General features: G+C 31.3%; 1 protein-coding gene across 4 annotated transcripts in view; it reads left to right on the top strand.

The window, feature by feature from the left end:
- Positions 1 to 15073, top strand: part of USP3 (ubiquitin specific peptidase 3) — a 104389-nt gene that overhangs the window by 1130 nt on the left and 88186 nt on the right. The gene's annotated exons all lie outside the window — the stretch shown is intronic.

The following is a 15073-nucleotide window of genomic DNA, read 5'->3' as shown; positions in this document are numbered from 1 at the left end:
CTCTCTTTCCGAGGCAGCGGATCTTTATATACCTTTCGGATAACCCAAGAAGGAACGCTGTGTTCCTGAATGCTTTAGCACAGGTGTTAGAGTGATGCCAGAGTGTTTGTTTTTAGGCTTTTAAAAATCGTGTAGCTTAGGAATTGGGACCATTTGGGTACACGGTAATACCTCCTTATTGTCTGTAGTTTGCACCATTGAAGCTGCTCTGATTACTTCCTGGTAGAGGGCACTGGTGATGCCGCTTCAGCCTTTGTGTGTCATCTTCGAGATTATCTGTAGTTGTTTGCATTAAAAAAAATTATTTTTTAAATAAAAATACCAGGTGTTATAGGAAAGTCGTGTGTTACACACACACACACACACACACACAAAATAAAGCTTGAATTGTCTCATTTATTTTCTTGTTTCAGAATGCAGACAAGATAATAGGGGATGCAGAATATCCTTTATGAAGTTGTTTTTTTCTTGTCAAAACACTAGATTTTTAAAATGTTGATCATACTGCCAATATGGGAATTCAAACCTGAGGAAAGAGTAAAATTCCCAATATTAATTACTAGTTGCAATCCAAAGTGATGGAATTTTCACATTGTTGCCCCTTTTTTCCCCCAAAAGTAAGTCATACTAAAAAGTTAGGATGAATAATATATTTTAATACATACCCAGGGGAAACTTATGAGAATGAACAGATAATGCCATAGTGAGTCAGTTGCATCTCAAACAGATTTCAATAGGTTATAGAAAAGAAGTACAGAAAATACATCCTCTCGAGAAATTAAAATCAAAATGAAGTACTGTATTTAAGTTGGGTGATTTAAGAGAATTTTTCAATTGAAATATGTATATATATATATATATATGTATATATATTTTGCTGTAGCAAGAATAAACTTGTAATATTTGGCAAATATTTAGCAGCAAAGGTAATCTCTAGCCATTAGATAGGATAGCATCTTTATATCTTGCCTCAGGATTTGTTTCCATCTGCTTTAAAGTAAGATATTGATGGTGTTGCTAGTTATTTGGATCTATAAGAACCAACATGGCAAGTTATTACTTTAGAATTTTTTTTCTTTTTTGAATGTTTCTTAATCATTGGGTCCCTAGACTTATTACAAAGGTATGAAAATCCATAAAATAAACACATCATCTCTAGACTAAATAGTAGGACTGTAAATATATATATATATATATTTATTATACTTATATATATTCATTTGCAAATCTGTATGTAATTATGTTTAAAAACAAATTAATTGAAATCATCATAGTTTTTGTCACTGAGAAAAAGTATATAAATAGTGAATATGTATGGAGATCCATGAAATGTTTTGTCCTTGGCAATAGCGCCTTATACTTGATAAGGATGATTCTATTTTATAATAATGAATTAAGACATTTTATAGTAGCTTCCCATCTAAACATCCTATCTTTTAATTGTTTATGCCTAAAGTGGTGTTATAGCTTGATCTGGTTGTTTTAACAAGATCCTGTTTCAGTGATTAGTAATTATATTAATTAAATTCAGTAAACCTTTGAGTCATAGAATCATAGGATTCTTAACCATCTCACTATTTTAAGATGGTACTATCTTAATACATATTTATACATAAGACATCTTGGATTTCTCTGATTGTAAGCTTTAGGGGTGAGAATAGAGTGTAAGGTGACTGATGCTTTGAGGTACCATTGCTAGATAAGTATGCCTTTATTGAAAGAAAAATCCTTTTTTAGAGTGGGAACAATAAGACATAATATTATACCAGAGCCTTACTATTACCCTTAAAGTTCATGAAGCAGAACTATCTTGTAAAGGGAACTACCTTCCAAAAATATCTTCTTGGAGTTTAAATGGGGCCCAAAACTTTATATTGAATTTTGCAGAGAGATGGATGCTGTAAATAGTAATTATCTTTATGGTGTAAACTTCAAAATCAAGGATTATTCCTTTTACCACACTGTAAAACACTGTGCTAGACTGTAATTATGTAATTCTTTTCTCTTTATCATTTGAAGGACACTTAATTTTTTTTTTTTTTATCAGACTGCCGACCCAGAGAAATGTTTAGGGTTCAGAAACTGGTAGCTCATATCATTAGTATTTTTTATATAAATTTACAAAGCTTTTGAAAAGTATAAAACAGGAAAATTGTTAAAACTGAGGAAGATTGTTTATAATATGTGAACTTTAAAGTATCCTTACAGGGGTAACTTTAGAATGTTCAAAGATGTGATATAGTACAATTGTGTTTTTTTAATGCTCCTTGATTTTTAGTTTTTGGAAACATCTTTTGATCAGTATAGTCTTTAGTCTGTAAATTTTTTTTTAGTGGGGCCAGTGTTGAAAATGGATTTTCTTAAAGAATTCATGTGAAGAAACACTGCCAACTAAACTTTTTTTTTTTTTATAGTAGCAAGAATAAATTTCTTATCAAGAGATCACATAGAGGGGATCATGAATTAATTTTGTATTATATTTGTCCCTCAGATTTTAGGACTTAATCTGTTGAAAAACATATGTTTTCCAGTCTTCCAGAAGGCAGGGCAGAATTTTTTCCTTCTTAATTATTCTAAAGGATAAGATTAATCATTTATGCATCAGAGGTGAAATGTTGTCACTCTTATTCTAATTTTAAGTCAATCAGATTTATGTTGAAGACTTTAGACTTTGGATGGAATAATAGACTTTTTTATGTAAAGGTGTCATGGCATTTATAAGGCATTTTGAGAAATCTTCTGATCTAGACAAGGTAGAGGAAGCGACTTGCCTAAGATCCCCTAGGGCAGTAAAGAGTGGTGTAGTAATTAGAACCTAGGTCTTCTATTCCAAGTCTTTCCACTTCAGTATTATTGTCACACTTTTACTAATGAGAAAACTGGGCTTCATAGAAGATAAAAGACTTGTTCAAGATCACTTAGTAGCTGTAACACTGCTTCTAAGTCTTGTTGTTTGGAATCACTATCTCAGGAACTGACATTATTATCTTGCAAGTAATTACAAAAAAAAAATTAAATCTTTGCAAAATATTTCACCAGTCTTCCCTCCTGAAGTGACTATACTGATACTATAAAGAATAAAGTAAATTAGACATGCCAGTGAGCAACAGACCATCTGTAAAGCTGTTAATACTAGTCAACTCAGCAAATACCTATGTCTAGAGCTAAAAGGATAATAGTAATGGGTATAAAAGGAGTCCTTTTTTATGACATTTGTATGAAATATGTTCTTTTTGAATTTGGTAGTCATATGTTTTATTTTTAATTGGTGTTCTATTAGAGCAGCAGTATGAAGAGGGTTGATGGAGTTGAGCAAAAATGGTAAATGTGAATGGAGACAAGGAAAACTGAGTGATTATTTCTAGAGATCTGCTTTATAAAAATTTTTTAAAAATACTCAAGTATTATCTTTTTAGCTTGATATTAAAACAGTATTTTTATTTTTGTTCATCTTAAATAGCCTCATCAAACTTACCCTCAAAATGTGTTCTTTGAAGAAGACATGGGTATCAGGACAGCTAGGTGGTTTTAATGGATAGAGCACTGTGCTTGGAATCCAGAAGAGTCTTCTTTGTGAGTGCAAATTTGGCCTAAGACGCTTACTAGCACTGTGACTAGCCAGGTGAATCGTGGCAAGTCACTTTGCCCTGTTTGCCTCTGTTCTTCACTATAAAAAGAGCTACAGTAGGAAATGGCAAACCACTGCAGTATCTTTGCCAAGAAAACCCCAAATGGTTCACAAGTCAGACATGACTAATCAACTAAACAACAATAGGTACCTCGCCTCTATTTCTATTGCATTAAAAACCTTGAAAATTGGTTAGGAATTATTCTCTAAACAGTGTTCTAACTTAAACTTACACTAAGCAGAAAAAATGCCAGAAAGCTAGTAAAAAAAAATTTTTTTTTTAAATCACCAAATACATTTCCTGTGGGTTTTTCTTTTAACTTTCTAGAGCAATAATAGCAACTTGCATTTATATAACACAATAAGGTTCACAAATCTTTTTCCTTTCAACATCCTTGTGAGATAAATGGTGCATGTATTATTAATCCCATTTTACAAATTAGGAAAATAATTGGGAAGATTTTTAATTAATTTTTTTAAGGTTACCCAGATGTCCTCCTGTGTCTCTTGCCCTGCCCCTTCCAGAGATCCATCCTTTATTACAAAGATTTTTTTTTAAAGAAAGAGAACAAAAATAAGCAAACCCAACTAATATGTTGAAAAAATCTGACATCATAGGCAATTTTTCATACCTGGGGACAGATAGTTGCCTCTGCAGAGATGCAAGGAGTAGAGGTGTGGGCCTAAAGACATTAAGACCCAATGTCAAATCTGGCTTCAACCATTTTTTTGTTATGTGATTCTGGGCAAGTCACTTAACCTCTTACTCAGTTTTCTTCTATTGTAAAATCGGGATGATAACTCCTACCTGGAAGGATTATTTGAGGACCAAATGAGATGATATTTGTAAAAAGCATTTAACACAGTGTCTGGCTCATGATAAGAACTATCATGCTTATCTTCTTCCTTGTCTTTGCCCAAAGAGGGTGTGGAACATGAGTTTTTTCTCTTTGGGGGATCAAACTTGATCATAATTGTATCATGCAGTGTTCTTTTTTTGTCGGTGTCTTCAATATTTTTGTGGTTCTTTCTGTCTTGCTTTGATGTTGTTAATTTTCCCATGCTTCTCTCTATTCTTTCTAAAAGCATAGTAATGATCTGTTATGTTCATATTCCATGCAATTTATTTAGCCATTGTCACATGAATGAGACTTTTAAAGTTAACAAAATGTCATTTTTTTCTGCTATTATAAATGTAAGTTATTATAAGGATGTTATAAATGGATCTTGATAAGTAATATTAGAATCATAATATTTGGAGCAGGAAGAAATGTTAAAAATCATCTGCTTTCAAACCCATCATTTTACAGATGAAAACCTGACTTGTTCAGGAAACTTAGAGGGGTTAATTGACTTGTTTGAGAGATTTTTCATCTTTCATGATGTTATATCATTGAGGAAGCAAAAATGTCAGTAATTTCAATTTATTTGAAGTATAGTTATTTTCTAATCCTCTTTTGATTCTCTGAGTTCTGTTTTTTACATTCTCCTTATTTTTATTAACCCCCTCTGGTATACTTTCTTATGAGGTATTGTACTCTACCTTGGCAGTAAGATGGACTTTGGAATCAGGTAGCTGTTTTAGGTGGAAAAAATTTAACTTGTAATAAATACATTTTGATGGCTTAAAAGGAAGTACTTTCATAGGCTCTACTATCACAGTCTGATAACTTTGGAGTTTCTCTAAGATTACTGACATGTACTTTGATTTATAGTTTATAATATTGTAACTGTATTTTTCTTTTTAAAGAAAACGACAAAGGAACAGTTTGTACATCTTACTTATATAAAGGTTGGCTTATGTTCAAACCATTCAGGATGCTCTGAGATGCAGTGAAATGTGTGCCATTTGTTTTAAATGTCATTTTAGCCAAACAACTAAATTATCCGTTAAATTTTGAAATATTTTAATTCTGGGACATTGCATGAACTTTGACTTACTAACTAAAATTTAAAGATGAAGACTATCTTTCAACTGATTAGATTCTGAACATATAGATATCTGCAGTATTATTTGCTTTTCTCATTCAAGTTAGGGTGTTTTACAATTTAGGAGAATTGAATAAAAAAAAATTATTAACTATTGCCCTTGTAGTTTTTCCTGTTTTAGAGATTGTGAATAATCTATAATTAATAATTATCCAGTCTTCTTAGGTAGTGAAAGTAATTAAGGTTTTAAAATTCTTCATCTTAATTTATAATTTCATTTTAATCTTAGTTTTGTAGGATTTTTAGGAAAATTATTTTTATCATTTAACAACAGTGCTTATGCTTTTTATGAATTTAAAATACTGCATTTGGAATTATACGGAAAAAAACTTTTGAACTTAATTATTGCCAAGAGTTTTTCAATTCTCTCATTTTTATAATCTTTCTCCTATTTTACTGATTAATAATCATTAGCAGTTAACTTTTAAGATGGATATGTTATACAGATTAAAGTTATAGCTAAGTCAACAAACAAGGGTGAATTAAGCACCTGCTATGTGCCACACACTGTACTAAATGCTGGGAATATAAAGCCAATAAACAGTTCCTGTTCTCAAAGTAAATCCAAAAAGCATAAGCTATAATCAAAGGTTGTGTTGTTCAGGTAATGTGATGGTGAATAAAAAGAACCCAATGCAAATGATTTTGACCAGCACTTGACTTTTAACACTGTAAAATAGGTGTCAAACTTGCAGGTTTCTACCATTAGCATCTGCAGTTCAGGAGTACAGAACGAAACAAATTTAAAATGTAATTGCAAAATGTTTAACAAAATAAAAATAAAGTACAATAGAAAGTTAATTTGTGGTTTTCTAAATTGCTATATAGATCTCTGAATTTGAATTTGACACTATTGCTGCAAAATGTAATTCACTTAAAAATACTTTGCTTTCCAATTTATTAAACACAGGGTTATTGAATTCAGTTGTTTCTGATTTCTCATTATCCATTCTGTTTGATACTTTTCCATTAGACTAGACCTAAATGTTTTCATTGGTATAGAATTCTCATGTGAAATTCCCTTTACCAATAGAGGTCAGCACCTTCTCTGCAATTTATAGTCAGTCTCTAATTATCTAGAACATTAAAAGGATAAATGACTTGGCTTAGCCTTCCTGGCTTTCTAGCTCCTATATCACATTCCATCACTACCTAATTTTTTAACCATTACTAAATACTTTTAGTCATTACTCCTTTATATTTGACTACTGTAAAGTTTATTCATTATTTCTACTTTATTCCTATCATTTCCCTTGATAGTTTAGATCTATTCCTCCAACTGAATTTTATGTTAATTGCATAACTCTCAATAACATAAAATTGCATTAAATTTCTAAGTTTAGATAATGTCTTCATTTTTATTGTATTGGTGCAGCCCAGATATGAGTCCTGTATTTTCCTCCAATTAATTTATTTCTTTAGAGAATTTTGAGTATGTCTTGTTATGTTTGATACTCAGATATTTTTGGCATATAGTTACAAGATTATTTTGAATGGGGCTTTCCTTTTTTATTGCTTATTCTTAGATTTTGTTATTGATATACAGGAATGAAATTGATTTTTTCTTTTTCCTGTTAACTTTACTGAAGATTTCATTTTAGTTATTTTCTCATTCTTTAGGATTTTCTAAGTTAATCCCTCATGGTATCAGCAATAGGGAGATATTTCTTTCCTTTTTGCCTTTAATTTTCCTTCTTGTCTTATTGCTATTGCTAGTATTCTAGCATTGTGCTAAGTAGCTTTGAGGAAAGGAGGCATCCTTGTTATTACTCTCATTAGGAAAACTTGATTTAACATTGCATATTGTAGTTGTTTTTTGTTGTTGTTGTTGTTGTTGTTTTAGATGAGATATTTAAAGTCCTGTGCCTATTTTTGCAAGGTTTTTAATATAATTGAGTATTGTGCTTTGGTGAAAGCTTTTCCTGTATCTATTACAACTATATGGTTTTGAATGTTTTTATTTTTAAAATGATTAATTATTAACTTTCCTAATAATGTTGAACAATAGTTGAATTCCTGGCATAAATCTAATTTATATGCACTGTATTTTTTGTTTTAAGTTTTAAAATTTATTTTCACTAATAATGATGTGTGTGTGTGTGTGTGTGTGTATTACAGCTTTATTGTTTTCTGCTTTAGGTATTAGTATTGTATTTGTCTTACAAAAGAACTTATTTGACAGGAGTTAACTGGAAAAACTGGAAATCATTTGGAAAACAAATAAGCTTAAGCCAGGGGTTCTTAATATGAAGTCTGATAGATTTCAAGGAGTTTGTGAACTTAGATGGGAAAACAATTTGCATCTTTATTTTCAATAACCTCTACAGAACATTAGTCTTAGAATAAATCTGTAAACTTCACCAGACTTCTAAAGGAGTCCATGTCACACAGTAAAAGTTAAATACTCTTGGCTTAGACCAACATCTTGCAGCATGTACTACAGTAAATTCCAAATGGATATGTACCCTGAATATTAAGTCATACCTTTGAAAATTAGAAGAGAACCAAATCATAATAAGTTTTACAACTCAGAGACAAATCTTTAACTAGATAAGAGATAGTCATCATCATGACAAGAGATAAAATAGGTAACTTCAGTCATGTGAAATGAAAAGGCTTTTGCACAAACAAAATCGATGCAATAAAAAAGGAAGCAATTGTCTGGGGGGGAAATCTTTTATCATATCTCTCTGATAAGCATCAAATGAAATAATATGTAAAACTTTGCAAATCTTTATATAAATGCTAGATGCTAAGATTCTGATATTTAAGATAATGTAGATAAATAGTAAAAATATATAACCAAAAGCTGTTCACAGAGATAGTCAAAGTCTATAAAGGAGTATTTTTCCAAAAAATTGGATTTTACTAGCAGCTATAAATCTGTAAAATGAGGGAGTTTGTTTTTTTTCAAATCACACATTGGACATGCAAATCAGTACAACTCTGAGGTATCAACTCATACTCGGCAAACTGGCAAATTTGACAAAAGATGGAAATAATTAATATTTGGAGGAATTGTAGAAAAACAGGCACACAAATTTTTTTGTTAGAGCTTTTTAAAAAAATCTAGCCATTTTGGAAAGCAATTTGGAGTTATGCTAAGAAAATTACAAAAACCCATAGCTTTTGAAGCAGAGATTTAATAACTATTTGACGTATATCTCAAAACAAAATCCTTGATAACAGTAAGTACACTAAAACAGTTATAGCATCTCTGTATAACTGTAAAGAACTGGATACAGAGTAGATGCTCCATTTTATCTGATATGGCTAAGCATATTGTGACACATAAATATTGTGAACTATTATTTCTGCATCACCAGCTGACTAGGAGACATTTCAAATAGGATGTTTCATAAGAATCTTAAATTTAACAAACAAAATTCATCTTTCCCAAGTTAACCTTCTCTTTAGATCTTTCTTGTTATTGCCTTGCCTAGGACATCACCATCCTTCCAGTCATCCAGATTTGCAGCTTCTATGTCATTCTTGACTTCTGACTTATAAATTGCCACTTGCCAAATCTTGTCATTTCTACCTTCCCGTCATCTTTGCTATATAGTCCTATTATTATATTACTATAGTCATCACTGTAGTTCAGATCCTCATCATTTCTTCCCTTCATTATTGCCATAATATTTTAATTGTACTCCACATAAGTTCTCAAAGACATTTCCCAAAGCAAAGTTCTACTCTAGCCACTCCTTAACTAAGGAAACTTTGTTGGCTCCCCATTTCCTCTGAGATTAAATATAAAACCCTCTGGTATTTAAAATGTTTCACAATTTGGCTTCTTCCTGCATTTCCTGTTTTCTTACATATTACTTCTCCAGTATACTCTGTAGTTCAGCTAAGTTGGACTCCCTCAGTTAACCTCCTCTGTAAAATGAGGGAGTAGTAATCTCTTGAAGTACCTTTCAGCCCTCTAGCTATAATCTTATTTGTTCCTTGCACACCATGTTCTATCTCCAGTCACCGTGCTTTTGAATAGGCTATCTTCCATGCCTAAAATTCTCTTCTCACCGCTTAAAATTTCCTGGCTTCCTTCAAGACAAGTCTTCCTTCAAGACTTTTTTTTGGGAGGACACCATTCCTCTCTTAACTGATAATGAGTGACTTCTCTTCTAGACTTGTCTTGTATTAACTCTATGAATTGTCTGTGTTCTTACTTAAATGTATATTATCTTTCCCAGTAGATATACGCATGTATCTATTAGAATGTAAGCTCTTTGAAGGCAGATACTGTTTTTACTTAGCACAGAACAAACACATAAATACTTGTTGGCTTTTTGACTTATAATGAAGGATGAAAATGATGATTACAGAAAAACATAGGAATATGTATATAAACTGATATACAGTGAAACAAATTGAGCCAGAAATCCAAGAACTACAAGTATTTGAGAACATCAAAATACTAAAATGAAAACTTACTGGCTCCAAAAAAGATGAAAATGCATCTACTCCTTTTGCAGAGTAGGGGGAGCTATCAATATAGAACATTGTATATGATGTCAGTCTTGGCTTTTGTGTTGTTTATGTTTGCTACACCGATTTTTTTTCCTATTCTTTTTTATTTGTTATAGGAGATGGCTCTCTGGGAGGGGATAAGAGATGAAATATATTATGAAATGTAGATGATGTAGAAGCATAAATTTTTTAAAATACCTCATCACTTGAGGTATATTTGTATTTGCTAATTTGTAGGAAAGTATAGTACATGATATACTGGTCTTCTTACTACACCTGTATAAGTACATAGAGTTTAGTAAGCTTTTTTTTTTTTTTTTTTTTGCTTCAATTAAAAAAACAACAACTGTATTCTTTCTTTGTTCTGTGAAGTTTTTCATCCGCAACGTATTCCTTATCAATAGAATTCTCCTTTAAAATGAGTCCTAACACACAAAAGGGGAGAAATTTGGCTTTTGCCTACAGTGATTTGAGTCTCTTTTGAATCTTTGTGTTTAGAAGATGTTCTGCTTTTATGTAGTTAACTCGACTTTACAATTGTATTTCTTATAATAATTCATTGTAGTACTTGAATAGTAAAGTTTAAAACAATATAATGATGCAATAAAAATGATGTGTTATAATATGTTATACTAAAATTTGAATTTAATGCTTATTTTAGAATTTGGAAAATATTAAGCTGAAAATTAGTCATTGAAAAATTCATTTGAGCTGTGTCTTAATTCTTTGCCTTTGAACTAAGCACAGATTTCCTGGATGTTAGTTAAACTTTTCAAGATCCTTTTGAGGTGGATAATTAAAAGTTAATTTTTATGATGAATTACTACATATGTTTTTAAAATGCTGTGGCCTAATAGATTTTGTCTAGGGTCTTTGTTTTATTTATTTGGATTGGTTTTGTAGGTATTTATTTGATAATTAATGGCTAGGTAAGTACTAAAGACTATTCATTTCTTGAATTTCTTACTGAGAAAAGGGTAAAATATTTTTTGTACTTGAAGATGCATGGTATCTGTTTTTGAGAGGCAATATCATTTAGTGGTAACTTTAGTGGACTTGCATTCAGAAACCTTCGATTTGAGTCTTGGTTTTGCTTGTTAGTAGTTGTATGATTATGGACACATAACTTGAGGAACATAAGGCTTAATGAACTTATTTCCAAAATGAATGTGATATTTGAACAACCATCTTCACAAGGCTCTCGCGAGAAAAATGCTGCTTTGTAAAACTTTCTATATAAACATGAACTATTTTATGTTTAGTTTTTTTCACTGTTTTTCATAATTTACTCTTCATAACTAAGATTGTATCTGTTTCATAATTACATGCTTATTTCTTTTCCTTTATATATTTCTGGTTGGTTGGGGAGTCTTTAATTTTTTTTTTTTTTGCCAAGGCAATTGGGGTTAATTGGCTTGCCCAGGGTCACACAGCTAGGACATGTTAAGTGTCTGAGACCAGATTTGAATTCAGGTCCTCCTGACTTCAGGGCTAGTGTTCTTATCTACTAAGCCACCTAGCTGCCCCATCTTTAATATTTTTTTTATTTTAAAATTTATTCATTTATTCATTCATTTATATTTTTGTGCACAGCTTTATTTATTTATTTTTATTGGAGCTTTTTATTTTTCAAAACATATGCGTGGACAATTCTTCAACATTAGCCCTTGCAAAAACCCTGTGTTTCAATTTCCCCTCCCTTCCCCCATACCTTCCCCTAGATGACAAGTAGTTCAATATATGTAAAACATGGTAGAAATATATGTGAAACCTAATATATGCATTCATATTTATACAGTTATCATGCCACACAAGAGAAAAAGTGAAGCAAAATAAAATACAAGCAAACAACAAAAAGAGTGAAAATGCTATGCTGTGATCCACACTCAGTTCCCATAGTCCTCTCTCTGGGTATAACTGATTCTCTTCATTACTGAACAATTGGAACTGGTTTGAGTCATCTCATTGTTGAAGAGAACCTTGTCTATCAGAATTAATAGTTGTATAGTCTTATTATTGAAGTGTACAATGATCTGGTTTTGCTCATTTCATCAGTTCATGTAAGTCTCTCCAGGCCTCTCTGAAATCATCCTGCTGATTGTTTCTTACAGAACAATACTATTCCATAACATTCATATACCATAACTTATTCAGCCATTCTCTAATTGATGGGCATACACTCAGTTTCCAGTTTCTGACCACTACAAAAAGGGCTGCCACAAACATTTTTGCATATGTGGGTCCCTTTCCCTTCTTTAAGATTTTTTTGGGATATAATCCCAGTAGAAACACGGCTGGATCAAAGGGTATGCACAGTTTGATAACTTTTTGAGCATAGTTCCAAATTGCTCTCCAGAATGATTGGAGCCATGTATCAGTGTCCCAATTTTCCTACATCCCCTCCAACATTCGTCATCTTTTCCTGTCATTTTAGCCAATCTGAGAGGAGTGTAGTGGTATCTCAGAGTTGTTTTAATTTGCATTTCTCTCTGATCAGTAGTGATTTAGAGCACCTTTTCATTTAGTTTCAATAATAGTTTCAATTTCTTCATCTGAAAATTGTCTATTCATATCCTTTGACCATTTATCAATTGGAGAATACCTTGAATGCTTATAAATTTGAATCAATTCTCTGTATATTTTCTGTCTTTAATATTTTTAAAGATATTTCTTAGAATTTAGAAAATTTACCAAAGATTTCATTAAGCATTGTGCAATAAGCAATTACCTAGTTTTAAAAATATTCATCATGTATTAATTCCTTTTTAAAAAGTTTTTGTTTTATAATAGGTGACTACTGTTTCTAGTGACATTTTAAAATAAATGTGAATAAGAAACTAGTATATTTTCTTAGTACTTTGACCTTTTTTTTTTTCCATTTTAATTTTATACAGTAAAATGTCCTTTGGCTTAACAGATGTATACTGACTTTATATTTAAATTACTCTGAATGTTAATAATGAAATATATTGTCAATTCATTGGTGAAATTACAAGTACTGAAGAACTTGAACATCATGCTATGTTTATTTAGCATCCGCTAAGGGACAGCATTCATGCCATGAATGTTGACTTGTGAGATCTTACATGTCACAAGCTTCATTTTAAGGTTTTTTGTTTTGTTTTGTCTTCCTGAACTATTATTTTTTCTATATGTCTTCAGGCTTATGATTTTTCTGTCTGTCATTATAAATTTGTAACATTTGAAAATAGTACTTTTTGATAAATCATATTTCAGCATCTCAATTCTTTGAGCCTATTTTCACTGCAGTGTTAAATATGTTACCTTTTAAGAATAGATTTTAAATATATAGCTTGTTTCCATTTCCTCAAGAAACATTACGTCTGGTTATAAAGGGTTGAGATTTCTTAGTAAAGCAACAAATACAATAAATGTACTGTAATGTCTGACTTTCTTTCCTTACATATACTTTTATTATACCATAAGTTACTCAGGAATTAAATTGTAGATAGTAAAACTTAATCTATTATTTTCTGATACTAGCAGGATTATTTTAATTACTTAAACTTAATTATTTAGGGAAGGGAGTACTTCTTTAATATAATTTTTATTTAATGTGTTCTCAATTATTACTTTGAAATATTAAAGATATGCTATATTTTATTTATGTATTATTTCAATAGGAAAAAAATGGTCATATTTGATGTTGGCAGTATTGCAAAGAAAATACTTTTGAAAAGTGATCCATTTTTTCCCATTCCATCCACCACCTTTCCTTTTCTATCAGTTACTACAATTAGACTTTTATCCTTCATCCATTATTTAATGGGTGAAACATAATAATTTTATTAAGTATCTATTGTGTATCAAGCATTGTGTTATGTGCTGGGGATGCAAAAATGAAATGGTCCTCTCCTCAAAGAACTTAAATTCTTTTAGGGAGAAAAGATATTAATGTTAAGTATATCTAGAAGAAATCTAAGATTGGGGGTGAGGTGGGGAGGTAAACTAGCATCTTGGAAGGATCAGGAAAGGCTTCATGTAGAAAGAGATACTTAATAATTCAGTGAGTTGGAGATGAGGAGGGGGAATGCATTCCATTCCAGCTATGGAACATAGTTTGGGCAAAGGTATGGAGGCAGGAACTGGAATGTTATGAGTAATAGAACAACACTTTTTGAAGTCTTAAAAATTGTTAAAACTTTTGGCGTTTTCTCCCAGTTACTGGTGGTTTAGTGAGTAGCACTAAAGAGAGGGTCACAGAAGAAATAACCTCATCTTAATTCTAAGCGGAGTCTTATTTAAATGGAGAATACTCTCCAAAAAAGGAACTGTGCCTTCTGTAATGCCAGCATAGGAAATGGTGCTCCAAAATTTTTTATATTCTGTTAATAATCATTTTTGTTAGTGTCAGATATGCAGCCACCATACTCCTGAGGATTGTCCCAAAAATATTAAAATGTAATCAGGAAATAATTTAACAAAATAAATAAAAATACAGTAGAAAAGAAAAAATAATGATCAATTCTATTGCAACTCCATGTTCAATTTAGAAAAAAGAAAAATCATTAGGATTTATTGCAGGTATTTATTCACACTAAAACTAAAGGAATAGGAATATAATTCCAGCACTAACATAAAGAAACGAGTAGTTTGTCTTTCAAGCTCTTGTATCATACCTGAGCTGTATGTATGTCTCAAGAATCAACGTTCTTAATATTGACAGATGGACTTATTTATTTTTTAGTGGGGAAGAAATTGGTTTATTCACATTTTAAAATAAAACAACATATCCCAGTAGGAGACCTCATGGACTGAAATCTCTGGCCATGTGGGAAGCCAGCAGGGCCAGATGCCCCCTCTTTCTTGCTCTGTAGGCATTTGAACTTGCTATGTTCTACATGATGACACATTTTGGGCCTTAAGCCATTCTAGATTTTTGGTTTATTTTAAAATAACTAGCTTCTAAAGTTTGTTTGCCAAAAAAGACACGTGAGTCACTTTGCAGAATTAATTTCTTTG

Source organism: Sarcophilus harrisii, chromosome 2 (assembly GCF_902635505.1).
Source record: "Sarcophilus harrisii chromosome 2, mSarHar1.11, whole genome shotgun sequence".
NCBI classification, from domain to species: Eukaryota; Metazoa; Chordata; class Mammalia; order Dasyuromorphia; family Dasyuridae; genus Sarcophilus; species Sarcophilus harrisii.
This window is presented reverse-complemented; position numbering and strand designations above follow the sequence as displayed.